Source organism: Jaculus jaculus, chromosome 11 (assembly GCF_020740685.1).
Source record: "Jaculus jaculus isolate mJacJac1 chromosome 11, mJacJac1.mat.Y.cur, whole genome shotgun sequence".
Taxonomy (NCBI): Eukaryota; Metazoa; Chordata; class Mammalia; order Rodentia; family Dipodidae; genus Jaculus; species Jaculus jaculus.
Genome location: NC_059112.1, coordinates 5,041,467 through 5,054,408, shown reverse-complemented (window position 1 = coordinate 5,054,408; position 12,942 = coordinate 5,041,467). Strand labels below are relative to the sequence as shown.

The following is a 12,942-nucleotide window of genomic DNA, read 5'->3' as shown; positions in this document are numbered from 1 at the left end:
CCCGTGCGTCCTCGGTGCGCGCGCGGCGATGCCCGCCGCCAGTCCCCGCCGCGCTCCGGGACTGCGCCCTCCGGGGGTCACTGGAGGGCCGGGGAGCCAGCAAGCGCCCAGCGTTGACTTTTGATGAGGCTCCCTTAGGAGGAGACTTCAAAGCTGCAAAGGGGTTAGGGTTAGGGAGGTGTTTCGACTGTTATTAACCCACTTTCCCTCCAGATGGCAGCAGGGGCACGGAAACAGAGCGACCTGGCAGTGCAGATGCTGACCTTTGGTTCAAGTGTCCCCTCAGAGCAATCCACTTAGCCAACTCTGCGGACGTCCCTGTTGACAGAGGTCTGGCTTCAAAAACGTCCGGCATCGCCACATATCCAGCTCCAAGGACACCGTGGTGAACACAGGAGCGTCCATCGGTAACCCAGGAGTAGTCTGCGCGCAGAAGGGCTCTTCCTGACTGTTCTGTTGCCGAAGTCGGCGCCAGGACTTCCAGTCAGCCATGAGGAGATGACTCGGTCCTTGAATGGGGAGCAAGATGGATAGACCTCTGAACCATGGCCTCAGGGTTTTCTTGTAATTGTAACACAACATGTGACTTACATTAACTCATGTTTCTGCCTACCCCTGACTAATCATCCGCTGTTGACCTTTAAAAGAAAAATAATCCAAAAATTATCCTCAGTGTTTATGCTTATCTTGTACTTACTGATTTCCATTAGTCCAATCTCTCCTGGTATGTCTTATTAAAGGAGGTATGTCACTAAGGATACACCTTAGACTCCAGTCCTAAGGTGCAAAAGCAATTTAGAGTTCTAGCTGTTTGTACTTGCTGATGTGGGTGGTGCTGGTTGTTCAAAGGTGTCTCTTTACTCACATTTATAGTAAGCCTGATTCTCCTGCCATTGATGGTGTGCCCTTGACATTTGTAATGCAAGGGGATACACATACCTTTAGGAAATTGGCCCGGTACCCGTGAGCCAAGTCAAGAGGACACTGTCCTTGGCCAACTGTAGCAGCTAAAAGATTACCATGAACCCAGAGGGTCACCTCCCGGCCAAGCTCTGGAGGACAACTGGCCCTGCCAAGGAGACTACAGCCCTGCTCGAGTCACTCCAGAAGCTGATAGGGAAGAAACCTGGGAATTTCAATGCTGGATATAAGGAAAAAATGGGCATGGTATCGACCAGTCTTCCTAGTGTACCCAGATGGGAAAGTTACATGTGAGATCATCAGGGATTATGAACTGGAAGAGGAGGGAAATGCAGTGGAAAAGAAGCTGAAGGCTGGACTGATGCGCTAAGTCACTCTCGGAGTTAACTGCTGAGGAGCTGAACTTACCTCTGTCAGTAGCTGAAGGAATCCCAAGGACTACATAGTGAATTCCAGGTCAGCCTGGGCTAGACTGAGACTGACCCTATCTCAAAAAGAAAAAGTATTTAACTTGTTTTGATTTTATAGAACTCATAGCTTAGAGACTATCTTAAATCTCTGATGTGACTTGGGACTTTTGAACTCCTTCAGTTGGTAAAGATTATGGGGAACTTCGAAACTGGACTACATATAATTTACAACAAGATGATTCTCCGTCTACTGAGGGCCAAGGGCAGAATTTGGTAGTAAATGGCTCCTAATACATTCAGCATCTTCATAACGTTGTAATTGAGATCTGCAACCACCTGGCTGGAGCAGGTGCCATGGGGAACACCCAGGCTCCCACCCTAAGGTGTGGAGGCAGATTTGGAATTCCAGGCAAAATTAGGCAGAGTGCCTGCTCTTTGCCTGGCATTCCCGCGTGTGCTTGCTTGCTTTTTGGTGGTACTGGGACTTTGCTCTCTGTCTGCTTGGTCCTGTGAAAAGGGGGCCAACTTCTGCCATTGTGGAACTTACCCTCTATCATCAATAAATCCCTTCTTCCAGCTTGGTCTGGAAGCTCATCTCAGTGATCTGGGGCTGTCTACTAGAGGGTACCTGAGTATGTTGGAGACCACCTTCAAGTTTGCTCTCACCTTTCACCTTTTTTTTTTTTTTTGAGGGAGAGTCTCTCGTTGTTCATCAGTTAGTTTGCCAGGCTACTTAGCCTGTGAGATTGTGGTCAATTCTCTGCCTCTCTTCTGGCCATAGGTGTTCTGGGACCCCACCAGCTTCCACATGAAGTCTGAGGGGCTCACTCAGGCTCTCAATGTTGTGTAGCAAGTACTTTTATCCAGTGATCCGATTCCCTAGCCCAATATTGTATTCTAACTCTTCACATAATGGGCATCTCCATTACTGAGTTATGTCTAAATCTATCGTCTGTATGGTTATTTTCTTGGCCATAATCACCCTTTTTGTGTTTTCTTGAAAAATTTGTGGCATAATTCAATGTGTTTGTCTCTACGTTATCTTACTTTTTTTTCTAGTTTATAACATACCTTTGCTCACTATGATAATCATTTTAAATGTCATCTTATCAGACTTACAGTTGTGACTTAACCATTATTAGCTTATTAAACATTGTTTTATCTCTTTTTTCCCCCCTGAGGGACTCTGAACCACTGTCATCATGGCTCATTTTAGCTTAAATGTCCTGGCAATAATGATATTAACCTCTCCAAAATATCTATCAGAAAATAAAGTCAATAGAAAAACTCCACAAAGAAAGATGTCCAATTAGATTAAGAATTTACCACTCTGAGGTGGGAGAGATGGTCAGCAGTTAAGATGCTGCCTGAACATCCGAATGACACGGGGTTGAGGCCCCAGCACCCATGTAAAGCCAGGTGCACAAAGTGGAGGACGCATCTGGAGTTCATTTGCAGCGGCTAGAGACCCTGGCATGCCCATTCTCTTCCTCTTTTTCTTTCTTTCTCTCTCTCCCTGCTTGCAAGTAATTTAGGAATTAAAAAATAATTTGTCATTTCATCCAATTATATATTTTCTTACACTGTGTAGAGTGTGGTAGTTTGAATGGATTGCCTCTATAGCTTCAGAATTTTATTAAAGTTTGTAATTTAGGTCTGCACCCAGCTGGCTGGAGGAGTGTCACTGTGGTGGATTCTAGGGTCCGGCCCTAAGGCGGGGAGTGGATGTGGAATTCCAGGCTAAAGATATACAGAGTGCCTGAGTTCTGTCTGGAGCTCCTGATGTGTGCTTGCTTGCTTTTGGTGGGTGGCTACTCTGTCTGTTTGGAACTATGAAAGCAATCAGCTTCTTCTGCCATCATGGAACTTCCCTAGGATCGGTAAGCTTCAATAAATATCTCTTCCTCCATAACTGCTTGATTTGGAAGTTCATCCAAGTTACCTGAGGCTGTATATACAGAGAGGGAGCTACTTCTGTTGTTTGGCTAAATGATTATATTATGTCCATCAAATTTCCCTCTAAGTAGTTTTGTTTCTGCCCATATATTAATGCTCTTCTCACTTTTGGTCAGAAAAGCTTCTTCTTTCAGGTAACGGCAACAACTGGAGAGATTCAGAACTCACCTAAGTGCTGAGAAGTGACAGTGGAGTGTTCACACTGAGACACCTCTATCACCTACTCTAAGCTTGAGGGACCACTAAAGGAGAGGTGGTAGAAATAATTAATGTAAGAGCCAAAGGACAAGGAGGAACGTTCTGGAAAGCTGTCTTTTGGACAAAAGTCTGTTGCATTCATGACCTCACAGAAGCCGTTGCTCTCTGCGTAAGACCTGCATAATAGGAGGGTGACAATGTGACATAAAACGTAGAGGAAGCTGAGAGACGGCTGAGTAGTTACGGTGCCTGCCTGCAAAGCCTAAGAACTCATGTTTGAACCTCCACGTCCACATCAGCCAGACTCAGTGACACATGCACACAATGTCACACATGTGCACAAGGGGGTGCATGCATCTAGAGTTCATTTGCAGCATCTGGAGTTTATCTGCAGTGGCTGAAGACCCTGGCACACCCATTCTCTTTCTCTCTCAAATACATAAAAGAAAAAAAAATTAAAAAAATAAATAAAAGACAGGCTAGTTAGGAAGAAACAGGGGTTCTGTGGAGAGGACATAAAGTAGGGGAACAAAAGAAGGAGGTGGTAAGGTATTATGTCAGGGTCTATTGTGTACATGTAGAGAGGTTGTTAATAAGTTAAAAAAAAAGAATTTGCCACTTTGACCAGTGATTTTCTTTATTTATACTTGGGTTGGGAATAAATAATCTCTACTAAAACGAGGCACAAAACACCTTCCTTCTCCACTTCTTGTGTGACATGTATGTATGCAGAGTGACGGTGTTTGATGAAACCTAATGAGGCAACAGAACTTACTCCTCTAACCAACATGGACTGGTTACTGCTGAAACAAAAATCCAATATTTCTAATGTGTTCAGCAGAAAATCCCTCTGAATTACAATATTTCCTCTGGAATGAAGGAGACAGATTCTGGAGGCTCAGAAGATTAAACCTAGCAGGGATGAAACTTAAAAGGTCTCAGGACCACTTCCCGAGGTTATGGGAGCTGGAAGTGGTAAACAGCTGTTGGGAGCAGACTCTGAGCAGCGTTCCTTAGCAATTTTCTCTGAACTGAAACATCCCATCTCATGGAGAGCAGGAGGCTGAGAAGACTTGGGAGGTCCAGAAGTCTGGAAGAAAAGGTTGTGAGACCCCTCCCCATGGTGACATAAGGGTTAAGCATCTACTTGGGAGGAGACTGACCTGCAGAGCTGCCTGTGAACTGTGCAGTGAGCTCCAGGGATGCAGTTCTCCTGAGTCACCTTTGCTGGGTGGGCTTTTCAGTGGTGCAGCTGCCTTGGAGTCACCACGGCCTCCGTAAGCCACCCTTCACCAGCTCTGTACGGAACACCAGGAAGCTCGGCGGGTCACCAAAGCTGCTTTTGGCACAAATGTACTTTATCTGTCACTGGAGCCCTACCTGGGGTGAATCGACATCTGTTCACATCTGTCCAAGGAAAAACGTTTCATGAGACATATGGCATCTATGTAGAGTTTTAAAATATTTTTATTTATTTATTTGAGAGGGAGGGAGAGGGAGAAAAGAGAGAAGAAAATCATGATTGCTGATATTTAAAATTGGGGTCTTGAGACCTTTGCCTATAATATTCTGTCTTCAGCCTGGGCTTTAGAAGCCCCTGTACGTATTCTTTGTCTGGTTATTCCATATTTAGTATAGCCAGAAGAGACTGACTAGAACGAGGAATGTAGGAGAGAGGAGATGGTGTTGCCACAGGAAGAAAGTATCAAATTGTACTCTGAGCAGACCGAGTTAAACTTGCGGGTTCCCAGCTATCATTCTGAGCTATCTGGACATAGACTTTTATCATTTTTGTTTAAGTTTTTTTTTCATTTTTGTTGTTTAACTGTTTATTGTATATGATCATTCCCTGAAGCCAAAATACCAAGTGGAGAATATTAAAGGCCTCATATAGTAAAACAAAACCTCTTTTCTTATTAACCAATGACCTATCAAGTATTCTTGCTTTAGTGGGAAATGTATTAGCACCATTCTGCATTAAGACAAGAAACAAAAATCAGTAGTGGACATTCTAGGAGGGCTGTACACTGTTAACTCTCGCGTGTACAAATGACTTCAACTTCCTTCCTTAACACTGTCCTGAGATTTGACCAAATTTCTCCTGGCTTCTCCTTGTATTAAGTCATGATCCATGTCTCTAGGGGTGATATCACCAGCAAGGCATTGTCTCAAGCATATGTGACTCAGTGAAACTGCAAAACGTTCATTGTCCAGCTCCCTTTCCAGGATATTTTCAGTTATTTTTCACAGTCTTATTTTCTAATTTTATACTTTCAAGTAGCCAAGCAACCCCTTGTGATTCCTGTTTCCCTACTTTTATGTCTCCCCTGTTTATATCTATCACCTCAGTCACCTTCCGGGTTCAGCTACACTAAGGTTTCTCTCCCCTACTTCAGTCATGTGAATAAAAATCTTGGTTGCCACATTTCAAAGAGGTCATTGCCTTGCTTTTTTAAAAAAAAGATATGCTATTTATTTGAGAGGAGAAAGAAGGAGGGAGGGTGGAAGAGAGAGAATGGGTACACCAGGGCCTCCAACCTCTGCAAGTGAACTCCAGATGCATGTGCCCCCTTGTGCATCTGGCGTAAGTGGGTCCTGGAGAGTTGAACGGGATCCTTTGGCTTTTCAGGCAAGTGCCTTAACCACTAAGCCATCTCTCCAGCCCCATTCCCTTCCTTTCTTTGACTGACACGCAACATATGATTCCCTTTGTTTAAGGGTGTAAATTTATGAAAGGTACACAATAAAAACTCCAGTCTTCCACCTCTTCTCTAGCAGGCAAGCTGACCGTGAGTGAGGACTAACTGAAATTGTTTATGGAAATCCTAAGTTAGGATTGTACAATTCTTAACATTTAAGGAGTAATATATATGAACATGGCCAGGGTCTTCTAACACGTGGAGAATAATCTTGCAACACCTCCCTTCTCATTGATGGAATGGGCAGGGAAGGCTTGCCCATCATGACCTCAGATCACACCCATAGGCTTCACAATACTCTACTCATTTTTTTTTTCTTTTCAGTATTCACAAAGTTGTGATAAAAAAACAAGGAGCATTTTACAACAAGAAAAGCAATGGCTGCCACACAGGCCAGGAGGAACCCAAGCACATCCAAGGAGTAGTACTGGAACCAGGTGAGGTTGTGCGCAAGTGGCCTCAGGTGCTTGGCCCCCTTGTGGCGCATGACAAACTCGATCCAGAAGACGGCGCGGTCCAGGGGCTTCATAGGCTGGTCGTGGTGGATGGTGGACAGCCGCATGGCATTCTCTTTATAGCTAGAGGGAAAGCAAATAGTCATCGACTTGTGCAGTGAATGGGAAAACACATATGTGTATTTTTATTTTGTTTAGACAGTAAGCATGACTGTGCAAAATTGGAAGGAAAATACTTTAGCTCATTCACTCATCGTTGTAGAATTCTTAGTTATATAAGCCAGAACTTCAAAATATATTGAGAAAACTCTTGGAATTTTTATTAATAAAGACTAGAAACAGCTAATCCCTTTGTAAACTCAAGATTACTAACAGTTAAGCCCCAAATTTAAAGTGAACCAAATCAAAATCAGCTTTCATTTTAGGGGGTAAAATTTTTATTTTTTTTTAGAGTTAGTCATTAATAATGTAACTAGCGTATAAATTTTGGAACAGCATCACAATTTAGAAATAGAAATGTGACCCATGTCAAGTTTCCACTGTGATATATATTTGAAGAAAACTGAAAAGGAATTCGTGTTGACCAAGAGTTTGTGTTTCTTGTTGATTAATGATGGCCACCATAAAGATGGTTTGGCCACTTGGGTTACTGGCTCCAACACTTTTCTTGTGCCTGCTCTGAATTTCTGTTTTTAGATGTTAACTCTATTATTGTTCAAAATGAGGTATTACCTCTTAGAACACTTTGAATTGCTGTCCACATGAAATAGAATCTCACTAAAGCTTTGTTATCATTGTTCTTGTTTTTATTGTTAACATTGTGATATGTTTTCTTGTCAGCTGTATGCCAGTGAAGAACATGACTCCCCCTCTACCAGCAACCATTAGCTTCCAGCGGTTACTGTGAAGGAGCGGAACCTCATGTGTCCCTTTCCATCTGAGACAGAATGTTTAGTCCAGTCCTGTGCAAGAAACTTACAGCTGCTGGGAGTTCATGAGTGCAATGACCAAGATATGTCGAGAAGACAGAGTTCCAGTCCTCAGGCTTTTTCATTTAATTAAATAAACATATGAAAAAATTTCCCAAAATTGCTAAAATAAAATGTGTTTTAACAAGTCTGCATTTGAATGATAAAATACTATGAAAACCAAATAACTATCATGACATATGTACTTGTATTACTAATAAATTTCCAAACGAAATATTTTATTTATAAGTCACAATAAAATGAGAATTGGATACAGACTGTTTCTGATTCAAAGAGTAAGATGGTATGAAATGATTGAAATTAGTGCCTATACTGAAATAATTTGGAATGTTTTTTTTTTTAGATATTATGTTTACTTACTACCCACATCCCTACTTATCTCTTTCAAGATAGTTCTATTTTTAACTTTATAATTCTTCAAACTAATATTGCCAGTATCTGGGAAGATGGGCCAGTAGTCAAAGGCACTTGTTTGTAAAACTTGCTGGTTCAGGTTTGATTGTCACACACACAAAATGCCAAAAGTTGCACAAGCTTTTGATATTTGTTTGCAGTGGCAAGAGGCCCTGGCACATTCATACATGAACACTCAAAACTTTAAAAAATGTTATTAAAAAATGCAACGCTTTGTTTCCTACCAGGAATAGATGGTAAGACCCTATTGCAGAAGACACCACATGCTTGGGCTGCAAGATCACTGAAAAATCCTGTTGGAGCTGAGTTGAAAACCTCTTCCATGTAGACCAGCTGACAGAAAGCTGGAGAAAGCCACACTGCATGCAGTTCAATGGGACAGAGAGAGAAATAACCAGTGGAGATATTCAACACTGGACACTGCAATCCTTATATTTGGCCAGCCAGGCCAAATGAGCCAACAAGGGCAAAAGTGGGGGAAACCAACCACTCTCTTATTTGACTGGAGGCCCGCTCCATGGGAGGGAACACATCTCTGATACTGAAAACCTACAACAGGGCTAGTCTAGAGCCCCAGGGTGCAACACCTGCTGGTGTCTGGCTAGATATATATGCTGTGCTCACCAAACTGCCCAGTGAGCACTTCTCTTAATGTTCATACCCGTATGTTAATGCTACTCTCACTTTTGGTTAGAGAAGCTTCTCTTCATATGGCAATGACCTTGGAATGACTCAGAAGGCACCATGGTGCTGAGAAGAAGTGACAGAGGAGTGCTCAGCACTGAAATATCTCTATCATACCTTCCAAGGCTCAGGATCATACCTTCCAAGGCACAGGGTCCATTGTGGAAGAGGTAGCAGAAAGAATGTAAGAGCCAAAGGAAGGGTAGGACTCCTTACAACATGCTCCTCCAGACACAAAGTGGTCTGGATATCCATGACCTCACAGTGCCTGACACTACCTACTCATGACCATCATAATAGGAGGAAAAGATGATGACATCAAAATAAAAGAGAGACTGATTGAGAGGGGGAGGGGATATGATGGAGAGTGGAGTTTCAAAGGAAAGGAGAGGAAGGGAGGGAATTCCATAATTTATTATCTATAATTATGGAAGTTGTCAATAAAAAAATAATAAATTAATCTGGGATATTATTTACAATTATGGAAGTTGTCAAAAAATACAACTACAGCTCTGAATTCCAAGAATGGTCATATATATATATATATATATATATATATATATATATATATATTTTTTTTTTTTTTTTTTTTTTTTTTTTGTTTGTTTGTTTTGTTTTGTTTTTTTTTTTTTGTTTTTCGAGGTAGGGTCTCACTCTAGCCCAGGCTGACCTGGAACTCACTATGGAGTCTCAGGGTGGCTTTGAACTCATGGTGATCCTCCTACCTCTGCCTCCCGAGCACTGGGATTAAAGGTGTGCGCCACCACGCCCGGCTCTGCAAACGAACTCCAGACGCGTGCGCCCCCTTGTGCATCTGGCTAACGTGGGACCTGGGGAACCGAGCCTCGAACCGGGGTCCTTAGGCTTCACAGGCAAGCGTTTAACCGCTAAGCCATCTCTCCAGCCCCTGGTCACATATTTTTAAGTAGTATGCTTTTTCATTAATATTAATTGGTATAATTAAAAGCCCTAGTTATTTTGACACTTATCAATAATGTAATCAAAATATTGACATAGAAATTTGGGAAGTATTAAATATAATAAGATTGTAGAGAACATTTTTTTAAAGTAGAGAAAATGAAAAATGGAGAAGGTGGATATGTTCATTCCGCCCCTCCCCCCCATGATAAGATGTTAAGTATGTGCAGGAATCCTGTAGCATGGTGCTGTGTACTGTAAAGGAACACGATGCATTTGCCTTCAGACTAACCTCTGGGGCTCATCCTGCCAAAAGTCTCGGCTGCGATCCCAGCCCCACATGGCCTTGCTAAAGCCCCGTGAGAACTACAGGCACAGTGTCTTCACGGGTCCTCACCACAGCTTGTGCAATGCAGCTAGGTCTCCCTTGGCTCTTGGTTTTGAAAGGAACTCCGAATATTATGACTGGTCGAATTCACAATACTTCTGCTCTGGTTCATAAGTTTGGTACTATTATGTAATATTCACAGCTTAATAATATTACTAATTACTATATAAAATATCTAAAATATCACCTGGAAATCTCTTTTAGAAATTATAAGTATAGAAATTTATCTTTATCTTTGTGTTTTAAAAAATATTTTTATTTATTTATTTGCAAGTGGAGAGAGAAAGAGAGAAAATGGGAGCACCAGGGGCCCTAGCCTCTGCCAAGGAACTCCAAGTGCAAGTACCACTTTGTGTATCTGGATTTTTGTGGGTACTTGGGAATCAAGCCTGGGTAGTTAGGCTTTGCAGGCAAGTGCCTTAACTGCTGAGCCATCTCTGCAGCTCTGACTGTGTTTTTAAAATTTTTTTTTTTTTGGTATTTATTTATTTGAGAGCAAAAGACAGAGAGAGAAGAGAGAGAGAATGGGTGCACCAGGGCCTTCAGCCACTGCAAACGAACTCCAGATGTGTGCCCCCCCCTTGTGCATCTGACTAGCGTGGATCCTGGGGAATCCAGCCTTGAACCGGAGTCCTTAGGCTTCACAGGCAAGCACTTAACCACTAAGCCATCTTTCCAGCCCTCTGGCTGTGTTTTTTGATGGAGAACCATGACCACAAACCATGGAGACAGAATGCATATGTACTTTGTCCATGCTTCCTTAGATTTTAGGTCTTTAAAAATAGATGTTTGGAAAGGGCATAATGAAGGAACATTACAAAATGGAATCCTTAGAAACCTTAAGTTACTGGTTTTTATTTGCTTATTTATTTGAGTCTATGATAAAGCACAATATCTCTGAAGAGTGGGGGAGTAATTTAAAAAATCTTGCCAATCCATTTTAAGTTAAAATAAGGACACATATCTACACAAGAGAAAACAAGACTTTGAATGTCATATGCACAATGGTACTATAAATTATGTCACTTCCCAATCTATATTTATCAAGATATCATAGAGGTATCTAGTGACCTTTTAAAACACAGAAAAAATACAGCGAATCGACATGTAACTGCTTAGAAATGCTTCACTTTTAATGGTATAATGTGGAATACCTGATATCAGCATTGTGCTGCTTGCTTCCATCTGCCCCTATCATGTCAGCTCATTCACAGTCTTTGGGAGCCTGGTAAAATAAAATTCATTTAACCATTTCATGTATAAATACAAATTCATTTTATTTACATGCACACAATACCTTTAAAAGTATGCCAGAGATAAATTCTCAATTTACTGATAAGAAATATGACTTACCTAAAAACTCACTATAGAACTTATCCCATTTCTTCTCTTCAAATGTCTGTAAGCAAAAGTCAAAATAAAGTCTGCATATCATGTTTTCTACCCTTTTCCAGAAGGACATTTGACCACTTAATCCTGACAAAATCATAGGGACATAAGAGGAAGGCACTAGAATAGAAGTCCTGCACTACCCTTTTCCATTTGGTAGCCTGGAGAGAAGCAAAGACTGTAAGCAAAAGGAATTTTAAGCATCTTGGCTATCAGCTCACCACAGGGACCAACAGCATCTGAAAGTGGGTCATCAAACTTTGATTTTTGTAGTTTTGTCATAAGAAGATCATTCAAAACTGCTTCTTTACAGAGATTATAGTTAACATCAGAATATTCTTTCAGCAATTTATCCAGCATTGGAAAATATGTCAAACAAGTATCTGTTGGCACATTGTCCATCCAATTCATGGACCATTGTGTGAAAAAGTTTTTCAGTTCATCTTTACTAGTGGATACAGGAAAATTTTCAAATTTAAAACCAGAAGGTTTGATAGTATCAAGAAAAATGGAAGCTGAGTGTCTCAGAACAGTCACTTCATGACCCCTCTGCACGAGTTTATCCAGTATTGCTTTATGAGTCATCCAGTGGCTGAATTCCAGGGGCCAAACCAACACCTTTCCACAGTTTCCAGATCTGAAGTAACAACTCATCTGTAGCAGCAGAAGAGTGGCAATCCACTTTGTCGACACCCTGGGAACATGCAATGCTTCCTCGCTTCTCAGTGTGTTCCTTTCTATCCACACCTGTGCTTGTATCTAAGTACAAATTGACTACAGAGTTAAAATATAATGTGGGTTGGTCCAATGAAAGAAACATATTAACTGACTAATCAGATCATGTGGACTGATGGGAGAGGGAAAAGGAGACAGAAAAGCAAATTTTAATTCCTTTTATTTAAATGAGTGTGTTTAATGTCTTTTTTTGTAATGAAATTCTTTCACTCAGTTACTCAGCAATGACCCACCCATGTAAGTAATAAGGGATTTTAGAACACTGGCAAGAACAGTCAGAGATGAGTGGTAACATGTCTGCAATCTTCTCAGATCACAGCTCAATACAGTAATGACACATACAATCATCATTTCTTGGATATGAAGTTTCAGCCATTTTTATCAGAATCTTGGGCTGGAGAGATGGCTTATCAGGTAAAGCATTTGACTGCAAAGCCAAAGGACCCTGGTTTGATTCCCCAGGATACACTTATGGCAGAGAGTAAAGTTAGCACCAGATAAGTGGGATAACCATTATGTTTTTAGAGAGAATTTTATACGTGTAAGCCCTCTTGCAGCCCACGATTGGTGGTAGCTTGATAATGGAGAGCAGCCTCATTTTTGGATCTGGTTCTGACTTGTTTCCCAGTTCCAGCTATGGGTTCCGTTCCACTGAGCAGATCAGTTAGCCAAGCCGAGAGCAGTTGGATTCCCACCATGGCTGTGCGCCACTATTGCACTTGTGTGGGCATCACAACAGGTTGTTTGCTGCAGAGTAGCTTAGACCATGAGTTGCTTGGACAGATG

At 41.7% G+C, this 12,942-nt stretch overlaps 1 pseudogene; it reads right to left on the bottom strand.

Annotated features, from left to right (window-relative positions):
* Positions 1-619: 619 nt before the first annotated feature.
* LOC123453291 lies at positions 620-12,504 on the bottom strand (annotated as a pseudogene).
* Between the last annotated feature and the right edge of the window lie 438 nt (positions 12,505-12,942).